This window comes from Mustela erminea, chromosome 11 (genome assembly GCF_009829155.1).
Source record: "Mustela erminea isolate mMusErm1 chromosome 11, mMusErm1.Pri, whole genome shotgun sequence".
NCBI lineage: Eukaryota > Metazoa > Chordata > Mammalia > Carnivora > Mustelidae > Mustela > Mustela erminea.
The window spans coordinates 46,309,835-46,329,773 of NC_045624.1; the positions used below are offsets into that span (position 1 = coordinate 46,309,835).

At 38.7% G+C, this 19,939-nt stretch overlaps 1 long non-coding RNA gene across 1 annotated transcript in view; it reads left to right on the forward strand.

Moving 5' to 3' along the window:
- The window catches only part of LOC116569099, an 83,065-nt gene extending 72,981 nt beyond the window's left edge, over positions 1-10,084 (forward strand). The window contains exon 4 of the long non-coding RNA XR_004276853.1: positions 10,002-10,084. This is a non-coding gene — a long non-coding RNA (uncharacterized LOC116569099). The remainder of the gene's footprint in view (positions 1-10,001) is intronic.
- Positions 10,085-19,939: the final 9,855 nt, after the last annotated feature.

A 19,939-nucleotide genomic window follows, 5' to 3' on the forward strand; every position in this document is an offset into this window, starting at 1 on the left:
ATGACCTGAGCCAAAGGCAGACGCTTAACCAACTGAGCCACCCAGGTGAACCCGCTGAGTAAATTTCATACCAAAATATTATGTAGTAATTACGAATTATATTTTTAAAGGATTTTTAATGATGGAAACATTCATTATATGGTAAGTGAAAATAAAACAATATAAAATTGTATATATCATACTGTTTTTTTTTTAATGCATAGACAAAAGCCTGAGGGGGTGAAAATGCACATATGTATTAATGTGATTTGAGGAGGTAAAATTACAGGTAATGTTAAAACTTACTTGGTAAAGTTTAATATTTTCCAGAATTACTATAAAGCACAGTTTTTTTATGTAATCAGAATGAACAAAAATGTTGTAGTTTTGCGATTATAACTGACCTCTAACAGTTGTCCTGTTCTGTGCCTCAAGGGCACTGGTAGTCAGCCCCTGTGTTAACACAAGGGCTCCTTAAGTCAGCATGGAACAGTCTGTAAGACCACGAGGTGAGGAGAAAACAGGCAGCTGGCTGTCCCTGTAGAGTCCAGTGGGTCCACGCTGCTCTGGGGCCCTAAGGGTCCTTTGATGGCCACTGGCTGACACAAACAAAAGCGAGTCTTCTGATTTGGGTTATGGTTTATTGGTATTTGTGCATGACCAATACATATTCCTGAAGATTTCATTTTTAGGTAAGTTATGTAAAACAGGTTACCTTCTACATAAATTATTAAAGATTATTACAATTTGATAGTTACCAAGAAAAGGGGATTATGTCACGTTTCCACACATTTTCCAGCCTTTCAAATCCAAGTATGGTGCCTCAGCCCTCACTCATCTTAGACGTTCTTCGCTGGAGCTTCTGCTTGTCGCCATCCCTTCTTGTTTGGCTCAGTGGCTCCTGATTCCCCACTGTTTACCCCTGGCATCCTTGTCATCACCTGCGAGCTGAAGACTTCTCTCACCAGTGCCTTCCTAAATCCCCAGGGATTGCGAAGCAACGCAGCTGGCCTAACAGAATTGACTGAAGATCGGAGGTTGGCATGGGGCCTTTGCATGCTGGAAAGGAAAAAGGCAGAAAGCAGTGGGGTCTCAGCATATGACCATCACAGATACTGCCTCTCTTCCGGCCCATGTGGGTCTTTTTGCAAATCCCTGGCCTCTGCTTCCTACAAACCAGCACCGCTTCTCACATCTTTTCCTCTCACTGAGTCCCCACTCCTTGGTCCCCCATGCTACTTCTTACCCAGTGGAGGAAACCCCAGGAACCCACAGCACAACAAATGTGCCTCCCTGTCCAAGGAAGGTAGCTTTTTTCCATAGAGAAATTTTAGCCTTGTTCTGTCCAAACCACTCCTACCTGGGTGAAGTGTAAGCCTAAAGTCTACTAAAGCGTTTTCCCATTAAAAAAGAAAAATTACTTCCAAGGAAAAATTCTGCAGTTACTACCTAAAGTAAGGAGCATCAACAGCAAAGAGTCTTTAAAACAGTAAGGCTCTCCCACTCCCCCTCTAGAGCCCACGTGTCCTCTCATTAAGTCCTTTATTAAAGTTGCTGACACAGTGGCTGTTTACCAACCAGGATGGAAACATTTTAGTATTTTTGTAACCAACAATGTTTCAGTATTTTAATAGCTGAGGGCTTACCTGCTACTTGTCAGCCCTGAACATAGAGATACAGAATTCTAGAATCCCTGAGTTGGGAGATATAAGCAGTCTCTAAAAAAATCTTCTGAATGATGCCTCTGGATGAGGAGCTCCTCAGAAGCGAAGACTGCCATGCCTCCCGCAGTGGCTGGCACCCTGCAGATGCTCTGTGACTGATGACCGGTTCAACGAGAGGACGAGCCAACACTCACTGCTGTTTCATTGACAGATTGGCGCCCCCTGGTCTTTTCTGGTCAAGTGTTAGGTAGCCCATTTTCATGGAAAGCAGCTGGTGATTCTGTGGATCTCTCCTATCTTTGTGCAGGAAAATGTGACTTTTAGGAGTTTTACTCTTTTGTTTTCTGATAACTGTTCAGAGCAAATGTCTGGATCTCTCTTTATATTCTATCACACATATCATGTTAGATATGTCGTATATGTGTTAACATGGGTCTATTATATACATTTCTGTTCTGATTTCTATCTTCTTTCAGGTAACTGTCTTTTCCTATCACAATGCCTTAGCCTCAAAATTTTCTACTATTCTTTAGGCTATAGTCGTAGCAGAAAAGAATCACTAGCTGGGATGGGGAGGCAGAAGGTACAGCAAAACCAAGAAGAGTGAAGCACAGACAGGAGGGGCACAGAAGCCTCAGTAGAACTGAGCTCTCCTTCCCTTGGCCTTCAGCTAAGACCAGTCCTCTCTTGTGGAATCATTTACATGGACCTTGAACACCAGAGCTCTGCAGAGGGTGGGGCAACTACACATGCTCTGGGGACAGGGGACAGCTGGGACAGCCTGGAGTGATTGGTGCCCAAGCCTGTTGGAGAAAGTAGTTCTGCCACAGGCTCAAGCTTATAATGACAAGGTTCTCTAGGGACGCATACCAGCTGTGCTGTACTTCAAATTAGTGGAATCTAGCATGACCGGCAAGATGTTTATTTTGTGAAACTGCCTCTGCATCTCTTTTGGGGCTGAATTTGCTATAGTCTCCATGTTTAGTATGACAATGATTACTGTTGCTGTTAATGATAATGAGAACAAAATGCAAAGTCTTTCACCAAAATTATGTCTACTTCTCATGGCACTACCACGATGTGGACACTACTATTTTCATCTTACAGATGCTGATCACACAGAAAATAGGAGAGCCAGGCAATGAATAGATATAAAATATATACCCCTTCCTCTCTACATGGATTCGTGCCAAGTAACACAAGAGGCCTGCTTGCTCTTGACCGAAGGGAAAGGGCGAAGCTGTAGGCTCACACTCTTCCCTCCTCCCAAGAGATAGAGGAGGTTTCCAAGTTTCCAATTTCCTTCTGTTTTCAACAAAATAGGAACCTTACTATTATCTCATTCAAGCATAACAAAGAGAAGTAGGGCGGTGGTGGAAAGGCTCAAGAAAAGGTCCAGTTCTAATGCTGCCGAAATAAGAAGGATGGGAAAATTAGGGCTGCCCTCCGCACCTCCCACCCTGAACACGGGGCTACCTACATATTCAGCCTGCTGTGTAGGAATCACACGGTCTGGTTACGTTATGGAAACGACTTCGTGGTTGCAAACAGTCACAACTGCCAGCCACACTGGACTGAGCTTACTTGACCATCAGAGAAATGCCCACGTGAATACATACAGACACACACGTAGTTTATGTGTCCAGTCGGTCCTCATTATTCACAGAATCTGTATTTGTGAATCCACCTGTTTGCCCAGTCCATCTTCGGGGCACTTTGGCAGTCATTCATAGGTAGGCAGAGAGCAGTGAAAAATTGGAGTCCCTGATACATTTGCACTTTCTTCCCCACTGAGCTGAACAGGACAACATGCTGACTCCTTATTTCAGCTCTCATCCGGTCAACCAGTGTCCTTTTCATGGTCTATTTAGTGCCTCCTTATGTGTTTTTTGTTGATGAATTTGCTGTTTCTAATGACCTCCAAGTATCTGAAGTGCTGTCTAATGTGCCCGAGCGTGTGTGGGACGATGACGTGCCCTCCAGAGAAAATCCATGTGTCGGGTAAGCTTCATTCAGGTGTGAGTTAATAGTGATGTTGGTCCTGAGTTCAATATTAATGAAGCAAGAATATACAGTAAATAAAATGTGTTTACACAGAATCACAGGAAAACAAGGTTATGCCCTGATCAGTTCAAGAAAGTATGCCCAGAGGCACCTAGAAACTTGCCCCTGTATTTCCCTAAGGAGGAAGGGGTCAGTATATGCCAGTCCAGCGTTCATGGTGACCTTATAGACCATAACTACTGTGATTACCAAGAACCAACTGTATGCTTATGTACATGGTATGTATGTGCATGCGTGTGCGTGTGTGTGTGCGTGTGTGTGCGTGCAGTGCCTTATCTGAATTCACTAAGACCCTAAAAACTGAACTCTGTAGTTTAGTGAGAAATGATACTTGGAGAAAACTGTTACTCTACAATAAAGTACATTTTTCTTCATTAGGGCTTACTGGTCCTATAATTGATCTTTTGTTTTGCTAACACTTATTTTGATCAGCAATGATTCGATTGCGCCAGCATGATGATGTTGCTTAGCTGCTGCGAAGAGGGAGTGCACATGGGCTATAACGGTTTGCGAGTGTTACTGCAAAAGCACTTACTTGGAATACGGACTGCATTCCGTGCAACGTTTTTACTCCAGAAATCTGTCCAAGAGTTTGTTATCTAGTTGATAAATGAACTTTTGGACATAATATTCTGTCCAAATCTCTTTGGCTGTGTCAACATCGACAGTATCCTTAACCAACAACAACTGACTGAGTGAGACCCTGTCAAAGACAAACCTGAGTCCTCCAGATCCACTCCCCTCCTGCTGCCATGTGGGAGTGAAGGTCAGTTTCATTTACTTTCCTGCCCCAGTGGCTTCCAGGAGCTTCCCAGCATCTCCCTGTTTTCCAGTTTCAATGCATCTTGAATTTAAAAAAGAAATCAAGTAAAAAAAAAAAAAACGGTACAAACCAAGACAACGTGCTTGGTTTCTTATTTGATCATCTCTCTAATTAAATTACAAAAGCCGCCAGTGTGGTGGAAAGAACCCTGGACTGGGAAACAGGGTATCATTGCCACTGATAATGTTAATTACCTATGTTGATTAGGAAAGTGACTCAATTAGGCCTGGATCTCCTTATCTGCAAAAGTGGAGATTGTAAAATCTTCCTTTTAGGTTTCTATCTGTGCATTTCTCAGGGTCTAAAGCACATAGAAATCTATGTGCTTTAGACCCTGAGAAATGCACAAACAAGCATAACACATCATATTCAATCTGATAACTGTCTCATTCAGTCTCAGTTGGCTAAAGATGTTAGTTGTCCTCCTCGTCATCCTCAGAGATCTTAAGTATTGTTAATTTGTTAAATCATGCACTCAGTTAATATTATTGAGGCCCTACACTGCTGTAGGAACATAGAAAACAAGATATGGTCCCCATTCTTAAGCTAAACCAAGATACATGGGTGCCCAGAGTTTGAGGACTCTGTGCTTTAAGGGGGTTAATAATTCAAGACCCTATCAAATTATATTCTTTTAAAATATGCCCAACATTTTAAGCAATGAGAGAAGTGTTTTTCTATTTAATTCAAATGTATAGAATTATGCATATTTTACCATATGAGAATTTGTCTGTGGCAATCTGAGTTAATTAGGTTCACATTTTTTAGTTATTCTAGAGATATTTTAGGGAGTATAAAAACAACCCCTCCTCTGCCCAAGCAGCTCACCCCTGCAATTCTGTCTGGAGATTGCAGGCTTTTCTTTTTCTTTTTGGTAATCAATTATCAAATAGATTAGAAAATGTTTATTAAGTTTAAAATTTTAAGTTAAAACATTTATTAAAATATTTACAGGTAAATTTACTATGAAGCTATCGTTTCTTTTGTTTTGGGTATCTGAATATTTACTTTATCGTTTTTTGTTATTTTTATAAGCTTTTCAACACTCTTTGTGAAATGAGATAAGGTAGAAATAAATGATTAGCTTAATTAACATTGGTGGCATTTCTATGTACTAATTTAGCTAATGTTGGCTAGTCTGTTTATATTTTACCCTGTCTAAAGTTGTTTCTTTTTTGGAGAGGCAAAATCTTCCAAATAGATAACTGCTAAATAAAGAATTGCACATTTCCTTTTATTAGATTTTATACTATCCCCTATATAAATCAGTGTCTGGCAAAGTAAATTGTATTTTTCCATTAGTTTACATTGTAAAGTCAAACCATTTTTATTTGTTTATAAATTTACCTTCAATTTTATTTCAAATCTTCCGTCTTTCCCCTTCATTTTTCAGCCCTTTGAAACACTGATCCAAACACTTATTTCTGAGTTGAAGAATATTGTTGGCAAATCTTTTTGTAGAGTATTTTGGCAATAAACAATAATTTCTATTCATAAGCCATCTGCTTAGTATATTTTCTTAACTTACAGTTTATTACATTGGGACATATCTACAAATATACATCTTTGATAAGTAATGTTTCCTGGGAATATTGAAATACAGAAGTTCAGATTTTACCATAGAAATACTTTAATTGCTAAGAATGTCAGGTGTGAGAGAACAAGACCATGTGTCTATCTAATCTTACTTCATGGAATCAAATTAATAAAAAATATAATATTAATATTCAGCATGTTATTTTTTCTTGTGAAAGAAACTAAATGAGTTTTGTATAGAAATGGCTTTTTTTTAAAGATTTTTATTTATTTATTTGATAGAGAGAGATCACAAGTAGGCAGAGAGGCAGGCAGAGAGAGAGGGGGAAGCAGGCTCCCCGCTGAGCAGAGAGCCCGATGTGGGGCTCGATCCCAGGACCCTGAGATCATGACCCGAGCCAAAGGCAGCAGCCCAAACCACTGAGCCACCCAGGCGCCCCTAGAAATGGCTTTTTAAAAAAGATTTTATTTATTTATTTGACAGACGGAGATCACAAGGAGTTGGAGAGTTAGGCAGAGAGAGAGAGAGAGGAGGAAGCAGGCTCCCTGCCAAGCAGAGAGCCCAATGCAGGGCTCAATCCCAGGACCCTGGGATCATGACCTGAGCCAAAGGCAGAGGCTTTAACCCACTGAGCCACCCAGGCACCCTAGAAATGGCTTTTTGATGTGTTGTTCTCATTTGATTTTGCTAATTAGGAAAAAAAAACCCACTGTGACATTCACTATAAATCCCAAATCAACAATTCCTTCTAAAATTTATCCAGAAGGAACCTTAATGTTCTTTTCAAGTTTTTATCCCCCATAGAAACAAAATTATTTGTCTTCAGTATATTTCTAGAATTAGTCTAATGAAACAATTTTGCTGAACAGTTTAGCTGATTTTTTTTCCTGCTTCAGAGAGTCATTATTTTAAATGGAGTCCCTTAGTGTGTGTGATCTTATATTATCTTAAAACTCAATCATAATTAACTTGCCTCTCCCAACTTTATAGAAGGAGGAACTAGATACTTATAAGACCTTTGCCATTCAGTGTATTTCAAAGAAGAGAATTAGGGAAGATAAGGATGCCTGTTACCAGCTGTTTATCAACTAAGAATGTTTCTGTTCTTGGGATAGTTAGGGTGTGGTTGAAGTTTAAATGATTTGTTCACAGAAAGAATTTTTTAAACACATAAAGTAATCTCTGACCTTTACTAGATTGAGTCAACAAGTACAAGAGAACTCCCAGGAAGTTTTTTGCTCCTCTTCAAGAATATCAGTGAATTTGGGGAGAAAATGCCATGTATACATGTGGATGTTTTTACTCGTTATTTAATGATAAGAAAGCAAAGAGATGTCATTGTATTTTGCCTTGAGTTCTATTATAACAGATGTGCTCAGAAACGTTAAATTTTGGTGAAAAAAAATGAGAGAGAATATTAAGTAGTCAAAACTATGATTTGCGACCGTCGACTGTACATCATGCTTAGCGTTTTATGAAAACCATGAGTTTATTCAATCATGATAGGGACAATGATGAGAATAGCTAACATTTGTCCAGCAGCCCTCATGTGCTTGGCATTGCTGGGCTCCTGAGGTACAACAGTGCATGTATGAGGCACGGTCCATGGACTTACAGAGGTGAAGGTGTAGACAGATCAACAGTTAGGGTATGAGGTGGTAATGGGGAAGGACAGGCTGTCATGGAAGCACAGATTTTGTGGGGGGCCTAAGGAGAAGCTGGGGGTCACACAAGATTCTCTGGAAGAACTGATATCAAAAAGTATGAGTTAGCCACAAAAAGAAGGTCAAGAATAGTCTCAGAAGAAAACGTGAAGCATGAAGAATATCCAAAGGGTAGGATACACATGATATTTTCAAAGGACTGAGAACTTTTCAATATGGAGAAACTGAGAACACAAGCATGGAGGTAATAAAATGTGAGCTTGGAAAGGAAGTTTGGGCTGCTCGTCAAAGCCATGTTTGAGGACGGGGAACAAACGTGGGATCAGAGAGTATAGTGTCATGATCCGACAAGTATGTTAGATGGATTATGCTGTTACTGTGCAGAAAAATGACGGGAGGGGCAAGACCATTGACAACAAAGGAAATTAGTCAACTTGTAGTCGTGCAGGAGAAAAGGTGATGACAGCCTGACACCAGGGGAGGGACGTGGGAGTGGATGAAATGTGATTTGATTGGCAAGGCATTTAGGGTGCAGATGTGGTCGGCCTTGGTGTTAGGGTGAGGGAGGTCGAGGAAGAAAGGTATTGCCAAGTATCAGCCATTGATTTCTGGGGGCGCAAGACTGGCATTTAATAAAATTGGGAACAGAGGAGGACGAGCTGATTTTGCGGTGAGGGAAAATAGAGCATTTAGTTCTGATGTGCAGAGTTTTAGCTGGCCATTGGATATTCAAGTGAATCCAGAACTTACATATGAGGAAATGAAACTTAAGGAGGTTAATAAGTCGTTTAGGATTGCACAGACAGGATTTTAGCCCTGGATGATCTGGCTCCAGATTCCCTATATTAATCACTACAGAACTCTTTTCCAGAGACGTGGGCCTTGACAATCTGTGCTCTCTTTGCTCCTTATTTGAATCTATAGAATGGTGTCAGGATACTGCGTTCTAATTCAGCTCTGCCATTAACTGCTTGACCTTGGGCAAATCTTTAACCTTTCAGGGTCACTGTCTCTAAAAGGAAGTAGTTGAGATCTGGTCAGTATTTTTCAAAGGGGTTTTGTGAGTAAAAGAGGAAGGGGGTCAGGAAAAGAGAGGCATGAACATGTTTCCCTAGAAAAGGCTTATTACCTGGAAGGATTTCTCAAACCACAAACTGGGTTCTTCTCCTTCCCCCTTCTGATATTCTCCCTAGCAAAGGCATCCTTTACAGTTGAGGTTCACAGTCTTGTCTTGGGTCGTGTCCTTTAGATATGCTCAGAGAAAAAAACCACTGATAACCCAGATGATCTCACATTCCTTCATACACTCAAAGACACTTCAAAATTCTGTCGTTATAAATCACCTTCCTTAAATTATATAAGAGAGTAGTGTTTTTGCTTGTTTTCTTGCTATGTTTTCCTTCATTCAACGTGTACTTGCTGAATACTTACTGTGGACCAGATCATGTTCTAGACACTTGAGATACAGCAGTGAATAGGACAAAGTCCTATCTCTAGTGCACTCACATTCTGGTGGGAGAGACAGATAATAAACTAAAGATGAACAAAAATATCAGATGATGATAAGTGCTATGCAGAGAACTTCAGTAGGAGGGCTGGTGGTGATGCTCTCACAACAGTGTAAATGTTCTTAATGCCACTGAACTGTACATGTAAAAATGTTTAAAATGGTAAACTTAATGTTATGCATATTTACCATAATTTAAAAAAATAACTTTTAAAAAATGTAAGGCAAAGTATAATGAAATGGTGTCTTTAAAATGCTAAAAGGAAAAAACTCAAAAAATAAACCAAGAAACCCCAAACCCCAGCAACCCATAACTAGACATTAGAATTCTATGTCCAGTGAAAATATTTTTCTAAAATGATGGTGTAGAGGAGAAAAACTTTTCCCTTCTTTCCATCTAGGTTTTGTGGCTGATCTGATAAATTGACATGAGACAGATTAACAGGAGAAAAACAAAAATTTAATTACATATATATGAGAGCTCAAAGACATGGGACTCAAGAACAAGCCAGGCAATTGAGGCTGATACATCACGCTGAGCTAAGGAATGGGTTGGGGCCTGGGGCTTCAAAGGGGAGAAGGGTAATTCCTAGGGGGAAAAGAAGAGCAGGTGTCTAGTAATCAGATGTTTGCCCTCCTATACAGCTAGGTCATTCAGATTAAAATCTACCACCAGCTGCCTTTTGGGGCAGCTTAAATTGTGAAATGGGGATATTGTCAAATAAATAAAAGTTGTTCCTTTCTCTTTTTTCCCTTTTTCTAGATCTCCACTTACAATTTTTATTAGAGTGGGGCTGAAGGGAATGCTACTAGATGAAAACCCAGGCCTACAAAAAAATAATAAAAAGCATTGGAAACGGTAAATATATGTATAAATATAAAATAGCATATTTTAAGTCAATTCTTAAGTTCTTTGTGGTGGATAAAAAGGTATCTACTAAGAATTTAAAGCTAAATTATGCATAATTATACATTATAAATTATGCATAATGAAAACTGAACACCTTTGTTGTAAGATCAGAACTAGTTCAAGACTGACACAAGATTCTCACCAGTCCTACTTAGCAGCATAGTAGAAGTCCTAGTCAATGTAATATATCAGTGCAATAATGCAAGGAAAAGAAATAAAACCTACATATACTGGAAAAGAAGTAAGAAAATTATTACTGCTTGCAGGCAACATGGTTTTCTACATAGTAAACTCAAAGAATGTATATTAAAAGAAATAACTCCTACAACTAATAAATGAGTTGAAAAAAGGCATAGGCTACAAGGTCAATATTTTAAAAATCAATCATATTTTAATATTCTAGCAACAATTGGAAGTCAAAATTTTTAAAAAAATATCACTTATAATGGCTACAAAAAATGAAATAGGTAGAAATATAATAAAATATTTGTATAATCTCTGTGTTAAAGACTATAAAACACTGAAGAAAGAAATCAGAGAGGAATAAAGAAGAGATATTTTGTGTTTGTTTACGGGAAGACAAAATATTAAAAGGTTAATTCTCCCCAAATTGATATATGGATTTATCACAACCACAATAAAAAGTCCCAGCAGGACTCTTTTTAGTTATTGGCCATATAACTATTTATATGAAGAGTTTTGCATGTAAAACTTTGTATGAAAATTCAAAGAAACTAGAATAGACAAAATGATTTTGTGAAAGAAAAACAAGATTGGAAGGCTCATGCTGCCTGATTTTAAAACTTACTATACTTTTGTTCTGTGAAAGACACTGTTAAGACAAGCTACAGATTGGGAGAAAATATCTGTAAATCATATATCTGACAAAGAAATCATAGCCACAATATATAAATTGCTTTCAAATTTCAATAATAAGAAAGCAAACCCTGAATAGATAGGCAAATGATTTGAACAGACACTTCACCAAAGAAGATATATGGAGAGTAAATAAGCACATTAAAAAGGCTCAACATTGCTAGTCATTAGGGAAACCCAAATAAAAAATGCAATGAGATACCCTTACATACCTTTTAAATGTTTTTATTTATTTTTCATTTCTTTCATAGGCTTATTATTTTTTATAATTAATTATTTTTTTTCTTACCCTAGCACATACCCTCCCCTATGTCCACCACCCAGCCACCCCATCCCTTGCACCCTCCACCCCATAGCAATCCTCAGTTTGTTTCCTGAGATTAAGAGTCTCTTATGGTTTGTTCCTTTCTCTGGTTTTATCTTGTTTCATTTCCCCCTCCCTTACCCCTATGATCCTCAGTCTTGTTTCTCAAATTCCTCATATCAGTGAGATCATATGATAATTGTCTTTCTCCGATTGACTTATTTCACTTAGCATAATACCCTCTAGTTCCATCCATGTCATTGCAAATGGCAAGATTTCGGGATTTTTTTTTTTTGATGGCTTCATAGTATTCCATTGTATATGTATATATCACATCTTCTTTATCCATTCACCTGTTGATAGGCATCTAGGCTCTTTCCATAGTTTGGCTATTGTGGACATTGCTGCTATAAACATTTGGGTGCACACGCCCAAATTGTTTTCCAGAGTGGCTGCACCACTTTGCATTCCCACCAACAGTGTAGGAGGGTTCCCCTTTCTCCACATCCTTGCTAACACCTATTGTTTCCTGACTGATTAATTTTAGCCATTCTGACTGGTGTGAGGTGGTATCTCACTGTGGTTTCAATTTGTATTTCCCTGATGTCAAGTGAGGTTGAGCACTTTTTCATGTGTCTATTGGTAATTTGGATGTCTTCTTTGCAGAAATGTCTGTCCATGTCCTCTACCCATTTCTTGATTGGATTATTTGTTCTTTGGGTGTTGAGTTGATAAGTTCTTTATAGATTTTGGGTACTAGCCCTTTATCTGATATGTCATTTGCAATATCTTCTCCCATTCTGTCAGTTGTCTTTGGTTTTGTTCAGTGTATCCTTTGCTCTGCAAAAGCTTTTGATCTTGAAGTCCCAATAGTTCATTTTTGCCCTTGCTTCCCTTGCCTTTGGCAATGTTTCTAGGAAGAAGTTTCTGTGGCTGAGCTCAAAGAGGTTGCTGCCACTGTTCTCCTCCAGGATTTTGATGGATTCCTGTCTCACACTGAGGTCTTTCATCCATGTAAGTCTATTTTTGTGTGTGGTGTAAGGAAATGGTCCAGTTTCATTCTTCTGCTGCCCAATTTTCCCAACACCGTTTGTTGAATAGACTGTCTTTTTTCCATTGGACATTCTTTCCTGCTTTGTCAAAGATTAGTTGTCTATAGAGTTGAGCATCTATTTCTGGGCTCTATTGTGTTCCATTGATCTATGTATCTGTTTTTGTGCCAGTACCATACTGTCTTGATGATTACAGCTTTGTAGTAGAGCTTGAAGTCCGGAATTGTGAAGCCACCAGCTTTGGTTTTCTTTTTCAACATTCCTCTGGTTACTCGGGGTCTTTTCTGATTCCATATAAATTTTAGGACTATTTGTTCCATTTTTTTGAAAAAGTTGATGGTATTTTGATAGCGATTGCTTTAAACCTGTAGATTGGTCTAGGTAGCATAGACATTTTCACAATATTTGTTCTTCCAATCAATGATCATGGAATATTTTTCCATTTCTTTGTGTCTTCCTCAATTTCTTTCATGAATACTCTTTAGTTTTCTGAGTACAGGTTCTTTGCCTCTTTGGTTAGGTTTATTCCTTGGTATCTTATGGTTTTGGGTGCAATTGTAAATGGGATCGACTACTTAATCTCTCTTTCTTCAGTCTTCCCTTTGATGTATAGAAATGCAACTGATTTCTGTGCATCAATTTTCTATCCTGATATTTTACTGAATCCCTGTATGAGTTCTAGCAGTTTTGGAGTGGAATCTTTTGGGTTTTCCACATAAGGTATCATATCATCTTCAAAGAGTGAGAGTTTGACTTCTTCTTTGCTGATGTGGATGCATTTTATTTCTTTTTGTTGTCTGATTTTTAAGGCTAAGATTTCTAGTACTATATTGAATAGCAGTGGTGATAGTGGACAGCCCTGCCATGTTCCTGACCTTAGGGGAAAAGCTCTCATTTTTTCTACATTGAGAATGATATTTGCTGTGGGTTTTTCATAGATGGCTTTGATGATATTGAGGAATGTACTCTCTATCTGTACACTGTGAAGAGTTTTGATTAAGAAAGGATGCTGTACTTTGTCAAATGCTTTTTCAGCATCTGTTGAGAGGATCATATGGTTCTTGTTCTTTCTTTTATTAATGTATTGTATCACATTGATTGGCAGATGTTGAACCAACCTTACAGCCCAGGAATAAATCTCACTTGGTCATGGTGAATAGTCCTTTTAATGTACTGTTGGATCCTCTTGGCTAGTATTTTGTGAGACGTTTTGCATCCATGTTCATCAAGGATACTGGTCTGTAATTCTTTTTTGGTGGGGTCTTTGTCTGGTTTTGGGATCAAAATAATGCTGGCCTCATAAAATGCATTTGGAAGTTTTCCTTCCATTTCTCGTTTTTGGAAGAGTTTTAGGAGAATAGGTATTAATTCTTCTTTAAATGTTTGATAGAATACCCCTGGGAAGCTATCTGGACCTGGCTCTTGTTTGTTGGGAGATTTTTGATGACTGCTTCAATCTTCTTACTGGTTATGGGTCTATTCAGTTTTCTATTTCTTCCTGGTTCAGTTTTGGTAGTTTATATGTCTCTAGGAATGTATCCATTTCTACCAGATTGTCAAATGTGCTGGCATGTAGTTGCTCATAATATGTACTTGTAAGTGTTAGTATTTCTTTGGTGTTAGTTGTGATTTCTCCTCTTTCATTCACAATTTAATTTGGTGTTGGTTGTGATTTTTCCTCTTTCATTCATGATTAATTAATTAATTGATTAATTTCATTCATGATTTTATCTCCTTTCTCTTTTCTTTTTAATAAGTCTGGCCAGGGGTTTATCAATCTTATTAATTCTTTCAAAGAACCAGCTCCTAGTTTCATTGATCTCTTCTACTATTCTTTTGCTTTCTATTTCATTGATTTCTGCTCTGATCGTTATTATTTCTCTTCTCCTGCTGGGTTTAAGCTTTCTTTACTGTTCTTTCTCCAGTTCCTTCAGAGGTAGGGTTTGGTTGTGTATTTGAGACCTTTCTTGTTTCTTGAGAAAGGCTTATATTGCTATATACTTTCCTCTCAAGAGTGCCTTTGCTGTATGCCAAAGATTTTGAACATTTGCGTCTTCGTTTTCATTTGTTTCCATGAATTTTTTAAATTCTTTAATTTCCTGGTTGACCCATTCATTCTTTAATAGGATGATACTTAGCTTCCATGTATTTGAGTTCTTTCCAACTTTCCTCTTGTGGTTGAGTTCTACTTTCAAAGTGTTATGGAATGATCCCAATCTTTTGGTACCAGCCAAGACCTGATTTCTGACCCAGAATGTGATCTATTCTGGAGAATGTTCCATGTGCAGTAGGAAAGAATATGTATTCTGTTGCTTTGGGATGGAATGTTCTGAATATATCTGTGATGTCCGTCTGGTCCAGTGTGTCATTTAAGCCCTTTATTTCCTTGTTGGTCTTTTGCTTAGATGAACTGTCCATTTCATTGAGGGGGTGTTGAAGTCCCCTACTATTGTATTATTGTTGATGTGTTTCTTTAATTTTGTTATTAATTGGTTTATCTAGTTGGCTGCTCCCATGTTAAGGGCATAGATATTTAAAATTGTTGTTTATCTTCTTGTTGGACAGACCCTTTAAGTATGTTATAGTGTCCTTCCTCATCTCTTATTATAGTCTTCGGCTTAAAATCTAATTCATCTGATAGAAGGATTACCACCTCAGCTTTCTTTTGATGTCCATTAGCATGATAAATTGTTTTTCACACCCTCACTTTAAATCTGGAGGTGTCTTTGGGTCTAAAATGAGTTTCTTGTAGACAGTATATCGATGGGTCCTTTTTATTTTTTAAGATTTTATTTATTTATTTGACAGACAGAGATCACAGGTATGCAGAGAGGCAGGCAGAGAGAGAGGAGGAAGCAGACTCCCCGCTGAGCAGAGAGCTTGATGTGGGACTCGATCCCAGGACCCTGAAATCATAACCTGAGCCAAAGGCAGAGGCTTAACCCACTGAGCCACCCAGGTTCCTGGTCTTTTTTTTTTTTTTTTTTTTTTAATCCATTTTGCTACCCTGCGTCTTAACTGGGGCTTTTAGTCCATTTATATTCAGGGTAATTTTTGAAAGATATGAATTCAGTGCCATTGTATTGCCTGTAACATGACTGTTACTGTATGTTTTCTCTGTTCCTATCTGGTCTATGTTACTTTTAGGCTCTCTCTTTGCTTAAAAGACCCCCTCTAGGGGTCTTCTAAGCCTGTAGGGCTGGTTTGGTGTTTACAAATTCTTTTAGTTTTTATTGTCTTGGAAGCTTTTAATCTCTCCTTCTATTTTCAATGATAGCCTAGCTGGATATAGTATTCTTGGCTGCATATTTTTCTCATTCAGTGCTCTGAATATATCATCCCAGTCCTTTCTGGCTTGTCAAGTGTCTGTGGATAGGTCTGCTGCCAGTCTAATATTTCTACCATATTGTGTTACAGACCTCTTGTCCTGAGCTGGGCTTTCAGGATTTTCTCTTTCTCACTGAGACTTGTAAATTTTACTACTAGATGATGGGGTGTGGACCTATTTTTATTAATTTTGAGGGGGATTCTCTGTGCCTCCTGGATTTTGGTGCTTGTTCCCTTCCCCAAATTAGGGAAATTCTCTGCTATAATTTGTTCCAATATACCATCTGCTCCCTCTCTCTTTCTTCTGCTTCTGGGATCCCAAATATTCTAATTTGTTTCATCTTATGATATCACTTATCTCTCAAATTATACCCTTGTGGTCCAGTAGTTGATTATCTCTCTTTTGTTCAGGTTCTTTATTCTCTGTCATTTGGTCTTCTATATCATTAATTTTCTCTTCTGCTTCATTTTTCCTAGCAGTAAGAGTCTCCATTTTTTACTGGACCTTGTTAATAGCTTTTTTAATTTCAACTTGGTTAGATTTTCGTTTTTTTATTTCTCCTGAAAGGGATTATCTAGTATCTTTTATGCTTTTTTCAAGTCCAGCTATCATCTTTATAATTGTCATTCTGAACTCTAGATCTGACATCTTACTAATGTTTGTAATGATTAGACCCCAGCAGTTGGTACTGCCTCTTGTTCTTTTTTTGAGGTGAGTTTTTCTGCCATGTCATTTTGTTCAGTGAAGAATAGATGAATGAGAGAACAAAATGCTAAAGGGTAACAACGACCCCAGAAAAATATACACTGACCAAATCAGAAGAGACCCAAAACTGGAGGGAGAGGAAAGAAAAAAAAAATATGATTGCGCTGGTGAGTAGGACAGAGTCACACACTTGACTGACTTTGGTGTGTTAGAAGAAATTACCTCCCAAAATTTGAAATAAATTAAAATATATATATATATATATATATATATTCATATATATATGGATATATATCTATATTTATATACATATATAAATATGTATTTTTACATATATAAATATGTATATAAATATAGATATATATGAAGTGTTTATATATATGAAGTGTTTACCCATGGGTAAACACAAAGGAGGGATGGAAGATGACTCTAACCATGAAAATTTAAAAAGATTTTAAAAAAGGAATTGATTAAGATGAGCAGTTGATTGAAAAAAAGAAAAAAAAAAGAAGAGAATGTGATCAGGCTGGAGACTAGAATAATGCTGTACACTAGATTTAGCATATTTTTTGGTCTGTTAGAAGAAAATGTATCCCAAAACTTTAAAGAAAGAAAAACTTATATGTATACCAAAAACAAGTTTAAATAAAATGTGGGGGTAGAATATGACTGTAAAAATGAAAACTAATAAAGATATTTAAAAAGGTATTGATAAGGTAAAATAGTTAAAATATGAAAGAGGGAACATTACAAAAAATAGAAAAAGAAAAAAATAACAAAAACTTAAAAAAATCAACTTTGAAAGACTAAAGAATTATGGGGAAAAAAAGCCATGCATTCTGGTGTGCTGTGTCCCCCTAGCACTGGTTTTTTGCTGTTCTCATTGATCGGTAAACTTGGTCTTGGCTGGATGTTCTTGCTGACTTCTGGGGGAGGGGTTTGTTGCAGTGATCCTCAAATATCTTTGCCCTAGACGGAACTGCACTGCCTTTGCCAGGGGTCGGGCTAAGTAATCTGCTTGGGTTCGCTCTCTGGAGCTTTTGTTCCCTGAACACTTTTCCATAGAGCTCTGGAGGATGGGAATAAAAATGGCTGCCTCCCAATCTCTGCCCAGAGATGCTGAGAGCTCAAGGCCCCACTGTTCAGTGCACCCTCAGAGAAAAGCAGTCAATCATCCCATCTCCCTGTTCTCAAGCCGAACTCCAAGCTCACCCAGCCTGTGACTGAGCATTTCTGTCTCTGGTGCATGGCCCCATTTAGAGTCTCCAAACCCAGAAGATCCCTGCTGCTCTGCTCTTCTGGCAGATGAAGGTGGGTCTCCCCAGATCTGCCACTTGTGGGGTCCCTGCTCAACTAGCTGTGGTCCGACTGTGCCTCAGATCACGATTTAAGGTAACTCCAAGCTGAGAGCTCACTCCTCAGTTCTATGTCTGCCCCTGGCTTCCCTGTTCAGATACCTGGGGGCTTTCCCACCCTCAGACACTCCTGGTCTTTCTGTGACCCCAAGGGACCCGAGACCACACTGTCTCAGCAAGGACTCCACCCCTACTCAACTTCTGGAGCGATGTCCTTCAGTGGAGCTGACTTCTTACTTAAAGTTCTGATTTGGTGCTCCGCTGCTCTACTGCTTGCCAGGAGCCGACCCCTCCCCTCCATAGTCTATCTTCCCGTCACTGTGGATTCACTTCTCCGCACGTCCTACCTTCCAGAAAGTGGTCGCTTTTCTGTTGCTAGAATTGCTGCTCTACTTCTCTTCAATCTCCTGTTGAGTTTGTAGGTTTCAGAATGGTTTGATAACTATCTAGCTGAACGCCTAGGACAGGATGAAATTTAGGTCTCCTAGTCCTCTGCCATCTTGTTCCTCCCTCAAATCTTAAAATGTTTAATTAAAAAAAAAAGAAACTAAAGATTCCAAGTCCTGGTGAGGCTGTAGAACTCTCATACATTACTGATAGGAAGAAAATGGTATAGCTACTCTGGAAAACAACTTGTTAATTCTTTGTAAAGTCAAACATACACTTACCATATAATGTAGTAATTATACTCTTATGTATTTACCTTAGAGACATGAAAACTTATGCTAAGTATTCAAATTTAAAACTGTATTCAAATAATTGTGGCAGTGTGATTCATAATGACACAAAACAACCTAAATATATTTACTTTGGGTAAATAAATAAACAAACAGTTGTACATCCATTAAATGAAACACTACTGAGGAATAAAAAGGAAAGAACTACTGAATCTTTCAACAACATGGATGCATTATGCCAATCAAATATATTATGCTGAGTGAAAGAAGCAAGGCTCAAAAAGTGTTGTATGAAATTCTGAAAGGAACAACAGTGTAAGGATAGAAACAAGATTTAAGGGTGAGGGGAAGTTTTTGATTACAAAGTTTCCACAGGGGGGAATTTTTTGGAGTGAAGGAACTGTATCCTGACTGTGATGGCTGTTATAGCATGCTATAATTTCTTAAAACTTACAGAACAGTACAGCAAAAGAGGGGGATTTTTACCTTGTGTAAATTTAAAAATGATCTTTAAAAATAATGGGAAAAGAAACAAAATGGAATTGATTCTGAAAATGCTTTTAAAGAATTTTTTAAAAAAAAATCCTAAATAAAATTCCTAAATAAAAACCCAGAGAAATTTTAAAAAACGGGGTGAGGAATTTGTGGACAGTGTCTTTTAGGGGAACACTACTTCCAGTGACCACTAGAGGCAGCACAGAGACAACTAAAACCTCTCAGGCAATCCAGACTATGAACCGCAAAAATAATCACAATCTCCACCCAGCCTTTGGAAATGGAACTGCACAATTTGCAATTCTGGGTTCCTCCCTTTGTTTCACTCACTTCTGTTAGGGGGAAGGTAGGGTGGGCAGGACAGTGTGCCACACAAGCATTTGGAGCAGTTGCTTGAACCCTGGGGCATGGAGGGCCATGCCTGGTCTCAGGAACCCCTGAATGACAGCATGGAGCGCTATAGTCACTGTGGGCTGGTGGAGGGGGCACTTTCTGGGGGAGCATGTGCCTCTGCTCAAACTTCTAACCCTCTCACTGGTGCCCACAGATTGCAACCAGAACATGAGACGAGACAGAAAATCTAAGCAGCACAAACGCGAACTTGCTTAGTGCGGCAGAATGCCTGAGGGAGCCGGGAGATGCTGAGAGAGGGAAGGAAAGACTAGAGAAAGGATGAGGAGAAAGGTGAGTGTCTGAGCAGAGGCCAACTCAGCCTCACCTCATTTTTCCCTTTTGCTTTAGTTTTTCTCCTCCTCTTTCCTCTCTTCCTCTCTCTTCTCACTCTCCACGGCCAGCCCTACATGTTCCCTCCTCTCTTGGACTTTTCTGTGTCCTTCAGTCCTCTCTCTTCCTGTCTCACAGCCGGCTGAGTAACACACACGTCCCGAATGTGGCAGAGAGCAGACCAAAGGAGAGAAGGGTCCATTTCCTGTGGCTACCATAACAAATTATCACAAGTTGGTGGCTTATAGCAGCACAGATTTATTCTGCCATAGTTGG